Raw genomic sequence first — 5,627 nt, 5'->3', positions numbered from 1 at the left:
AACTGCCTCGTCCTTAGTCCTTACCCCGCAGCAGAGGTGTCCCTTGTCCCCTCCCCGTCCCTCCCACCTCCCACCTCCCACCACCACCCAGCAGTCACCTCCGGTAGTCCTTACTACCTTAGTCCAGCCACACCCACCGTCCCCAGGATGGACCAATGAGGCGAGATGGAGAAAGAATGAGAAGGCAGGTTGTCCTGACAGCTCTTCCAGTCCGAGATCGGGATCAGAAGGCTCAGGTCTGGGTTCCCAGCTTGGAGAGCTTCAGGAGACTCTTCCTAGAAACTCACGTGCCCTGGGGGCCGGGGCCACCTCCAGAGAGCTTGGTCAGGGCTGGACCCACATTGAACTTGACTGTCTAACAAGGCAAGCCCCGTCTCATTTCTTGGCAGTCTCCAAAGGGTGGGGGGGGGGGAGAGAGTGAGAGAGAGAGAGAGAAGCAGAGAGAAATTGCATTAGGGAACAGTTGCCTATAATTGTTACCAAACTTTTGCAAACCAAGAAACAACAAAGAAGTAAAAGCAGTAGATAATTAAGTACATAATTGTACACACCACTCGTTAATTAAGCTTTTACTCCTCGAACCTGACAAGTCAGCTTCTAAGGTGACAGCGTGAGGGAAGGCGGCAGATGGCAAACCATCTGCAATACCAACGCTTTGTCGAGGAAAACTTCCCTGCCCCGCAAGAAGAAGGAGATGCTAAATGTGGTTTTCCGGAGCAGAGCGATTTATCTTCATTCTGTGCCGAAAATGAGTTGACGGTTCTGAGCGAAGATGAACGCACGTCATGCAGAGCCGAGGGGCTGCGTCTGTGACGGTGGCTGTGCCTCGGCTCGCGCCACGCCCCCGCCGTCGGGTGGCCCCTGTCGGCAGCGTCCTGGGGGCCCCTTGGGCTGCCTGAGTGCGGTGCCTTCAGGACACAGGAAGCCGGGAAGAGAGGTGGCAGGTGGTGTAGCTATGGACTCGACTGGGCTCCTCTCTGAAATGCTCCCATTCTGCGTGGCAAGGGGTCAAAGACACGGAAACCTGGAGAGAAGTGAAATAATGGAGGGGTGGGGACACTGACGGTCCCCTTGTCCCACTGCCTGCCATTCCTCCTTGGGAGCTTCGGTCTCAAAGGTCCTTAACTTGTTCAAGCCGACTTCCTCAGCTGTAAAATGGAGATAAATTACCTACCTTGGCAGCTGCCCTGGGCAGTAAGACCTGGTAAGACAATGCAAAAATTGTATTATTAAACCCTGGGAAGTTTACATATGAATGGGATTATTGTTCTTAATCTCCCCTTGAGCCTGTTCACCTCGCCCTCCCCCTCCCCCCTTCACAGCAGGCAAGGCCAGCGTTAGGGGCTCAGCCTTCTGCCCCAGGCGGTGCCTGCAGCTCCCTTTATTCTAAGTGGCCCTTCCAGTTCTGCTCCGCAAGTTCTAAGAATCTGACACAAGAGGCCCTACAGCTGGAGGGAGGGGCGCTACCCTGGAGATGGGGCTCTTGGAGGTCAATGGACAGCTGGCCTCCTGGAGACACAGCAGTGCTGGGGACATGGACTCAGGCACAGCCCTGCCAGGCTCCCAGCAGGCATCTCCACCTCTGACTCTGCTCCCTCCATCTAACTGCTCCTCAGACCACGTCACCACCCCAGGGGAGAGGGGGCTGCCCAGGGCCCATCAGTGGGGTCACATAGTACAAAGCATGGTGACCTATGTGTGTAGAAGCCCCTCCCCCGGCTACCCCCATGGAATTTCTAGTTCAGAAGAGTACTCTACCCAGACTCGGGCCAGGACCCCAGCCATTCACTTCCTGAGTCAAAAGTGGGGGGATCCCTTCCACCTCTGCTAGGGAGGGCATCCGTTGGCACCCATCAGTGTCTTTTTCTCTCCACAAGTGTTCCAAGAAATGCCTTGTGGGACGGTGGGGACATGGTCGCCCTGCTTTCAGGCTCCTCACCTCTGACTTCCGCCCACCTCTTCTGCAGGGCCGTGTGCCCCATGGTGGCAAGACGGACCTGGTCCTTCCTCCAGGGGTTAATTCTTCTGCCCTGGAAGGCCCCCGTTCCTGTCACGTGAGAGGGACTCTGTACAGACCTGAGTCTGCTCCCTGGAAGGTAGGGCCTGCTGCTGGTTAGCATGATTGAACGGAGCAGATGATGATCTCGGAGTGTCTGCGTGGGCCTTTCCTGGCCATAGAGCATGTCATTGTTTCCTCCCAACAACCCCAGAGGGAGGTAGATGAAACAGGGTGCTGTCGGAAAAGACCACCAGAAGCCAAAAAGGAACAAGGCAAGATTTTATTTCCACTTGGGCCAAACCTGATCTCCTGATCTTCAGGAGAAAAATGCAGAGAATGGCCCCAAACGAGGGTGGCAGTGAGCTTACATGGACGTTAGCAGGGCAGAACACGTCATTGTTTAGTTAACCAATTACACTTCACAGCATTTCATGGTAGCCAATTATATTGTAATACACATATGTTAGTTTTGGCGGGAACCTATCATTTTAAAGTTCTTTGTCCCTTTAAAATGACCAGTCATAGTTAGACACCTAAGATACCGCGGTGCAGTGACTCTGTGACTTTTTCCTGTTGACTTTGCTTTGGCCAGGTCTTAGTAAGAGGGGTGAGGTTGCTTAAAAGAATCTTGAAAACAAGTTAACCTTTAGGTTACAATGTTCATTATCGAGTTACAGTCTTAGGGCAGAGCCTGGTTGCCCAACCTTTAATTATTACCAGAATGGGCGTTTAAGCCGAACTTATACACAGTAAGCTCTCTGTTATCTTATAAGTTAACCTATTACATTCCATAAGTTGACTTATTACAGCAGAGAGAGGGGAGGGCGACAGGGACGAGGGGGCACAGGGACCTTGCTCTGGCCAGGTCTCTCCCTTCCTTGAAGGGCGGATACGTGTTCATCCCAGAAAAGGCGGAGGGGGTGCTCTTCATACTCAACACTTCACGTCTCAATGGTTTTATTATCCTCTACATTTTTTCAACAAAGGAGTTGAGGCTGCACGATCCCCAATATCATCACAGAGATGGATTTCTTAGCTAGAAGGAATCACTGAGATGATAGTGTCCACTCCTCCCTCATTTTACAGATTAGGAGAATCAGGCACCCAGGACAGAAGTGACTTCCCGAAGGTCACTCAGCAATGGGAGAACTCTCCCTGCCTTAGGACCTTAGCAATGAGCATCAGGCAGATGGCGAAGTGGCTTGATGAGGTTTTTTTTGGGGGGGGGGGGGTGAGCATGGGGTTTGTGGAGTCGGAGCCGACGACCAAGAAAGAATTCTGGAAGACAAGACGTCTTTGGTGGAAAAAGATGATTTTAGGGGTGCCTGAGTAGCTCAGTCGGTTGAGCATCCAACTTCGGCTTACACCACGATCTTGCGGTTTGTGGGTTCGAGCCCTGTGTCAAGCTCTGTGATGACAGCTCAGAGCCTGGAGCCTGCTCCGGATTCTGTGTCTCCCTCTCTCTGCTCCTCCCCAGCTTGCTTTCGTCTCTCTCCGTCTCAAAAATAAACATTAAAAAAAAAAAAGATGATTTTATTGAAGCTCGGGGCCAGGACCAGAGGGCAGAAAGAGCTGCCCGGGGAACCTGAGTAGAGGAGGGCTATATACTACGGGGTTGAGGGAAGTAAAGTCCAGCGGAAGTTTCTACTGCGCTTTTCATATGCTAAAGAAGACTCCCAGGATACTGGAGGCCTAGCTGTTGTCTAGCTACGGTTGTTTTTCCCTCTAGCAAATCATTAACATTAAGACAATAAGGAGTTCCCTGAGAAACTCTGCCAGCCTCCAGAGTTTGTCAATGGGCTGCAGGCTATAAGGAAATTCAGTTCTATCTGCCATTTCCTTCTGCCCTTGTTTCCTACATCACTATAGAGATGTGATGGAGACTTAGGTCCTGCGGGACTACGATCTCTGTCAGTTAACCATTTGTTTTCCCCTTCCCTTTGTTTCTGGGGGCCAGGAGTGCCCAAGGAGTATCACTTGTATCCCACCTTGGTGTGTGGGGGTGGGGGGGAAAGGCAGTGTTTGCGCCCTGCTTGCTTGCCTCATGTTCCCTCATCCATTAGCTTTAGTAAGAAGACGGCAGGAGAGGGAAAGCCATTGGCCATCACGGAGAAGGTAGTCCCAAGGGATGGGCAGATGGCCGCTGTATTTCTGAGAACACACCCCTTTTTATATTGTTAAGGGCCAAAGCTCTCTTGGGGCATACTTTTTCTGACCTGCAGGGAGGTTGGAGAGAGAAGGGAGGAAAGTGGTGGAATTGGGGCTGGGTGTGGGATGGACGTGGGGACCAGGGAGAAGAGCCAGGAAGGAGGCTCAGGCTCAGGCCCCACCTCCAGACGGTGTTGTGTGGCCCTGAACAACTTGAGGAGAGCCATGTGAAGGACCTCAAGGCCTGCGCTCAACTCTGCTCGGGCTGCAGCCTGTCAGGACGGCATACATCTCTGGAGTCTGCCCGGCTGTGGGGAGGCATCAAGTCCTCACAAGATCCTGGGCCGTGAAGTGCCCAGGACATTCACAGGAAGGCCCGGGGCCCCAGAGACCCCTCTTGGAAAGTGGCACGCGGGCTGCAGAACCTTGGCGCCTCTGGGCCGACGGGGTGGAGAGGAGCACTGTTTCACCGGCTTTAAACCAAGCAGAGTGGACAAAGTGAGGTGGGGGAATGTGGAGACAGCATTCCGGGAGGACTCTCCCTCCTCCGTACCTCTCCTTCCTGCAGACAGTTCTAGATGCCCTCCCCAGAGGCTGGTGGGGGACAGACACCAGCCGGCTCACCCAGCAAAACCTCAACACTCCCCCCACCGTCCTGCACACAGTTCCCCCGGGGAACATCTCTTCTGCTAGCATCTCAGGTGCGGCAAGGGCCACCCCATACTGAGCGGGCTCTCCCCCAGAAACTTCAGTCCGGTCACGTCTCCCCGGCCGCCCCCAGGCTGGCAGGAGATTGTGAAGTTCGTCTCTTTGGAGAGACCCAGGCTCCTCCTACTGTGCTGTCTCCGAGGTTGCCCAAGCTAGGCCCAGTAAGATGAGGGGTTCTGTCTCTGGTGGGTTCCCGACTTTCCCCTGCCCAGCAGACAGAGAAGGCCCGAGGAGGGGTCTAGGGTCTGGCCCTCAGGACCTCGGTTGTGCAGTGTTGCAGGATGATGATGAAAAGACCACCAAACGCCAAGTAGAAGTGACGCAAAACCTTACGTACGGCCAGGCCAAACCTCATCTCCTGATAGTGTTGTACTCAAGATTTCTTTATCGCCCCCAGAAACCAGAGACCGCCAGGGAGGCCGAAGCACGCATGCAAAAGCAAAGGGCTTTATTATGAATTTAGGCTCGCCGGGGCCTAAACTCGGGCTCACAGACTTTACAGGCGTGGTGGATCCATGCTGAGAGTGAGCGAGCCCCGAACAAAGGCGGGGCAGGGCTTTTATGAGTTTGGGAAGGGGGAGTTACAGGAGATTGTGACATAGGTAGAGACCCAATCATAATGGTACAACAGTATTGGCAGCAGCTCTAACCATCCACACTGTTCAGAGCGTTCGTTACTTTTGGCGGGACCCAATTACAACATTTAGGGTATCTTTGAAATTAACCAATTACAGAGCGAGTTCAGGGTCTTGTTTGGTGACTGTAAGGTTAA

General features: G+C 53.3%; 1 long non-coding RNA gene across 1 annotated transcript; it reads right to left on the bottom strand.

The window, feature by feature from the left end:
• Positions 1–554: 554 nt before the first annotated feature.
• Positions 555–1,350, bottom strand: LOC115296864. The gene is made up of 2 exons (XR_003911104.1): positions 1,175–1,350; positions 555–1,024 (listed from the first exon to the last, which is right to left on the bottom strand). It is a non-coding gene; the product is annotated as an uncharacterized LOC115296864 (long non-coding RNA).
• Between the last annotated feature and the right edge of the window lie 4,277 nt (positions 1,351–5,627).

Source organism: Suricata suricatta, chromosome 7 (assembly GCF_006229205.1).
Source record: "Suricata suricatta isolate VVHF042 chromosome 7, meerkat_22Aug2017_6uvM2_HiC, whole genome shotgun sequence".
Classification (NCBI taxonomy): Eukaryota; Metazoa; Chordata; class Mammalia; order Carnivora; family Herpestidae; genus Suricata; species Suricata suricatta.
This window is presented reverse-complemented; position numbering and strand designations above follow the sequence as displayed.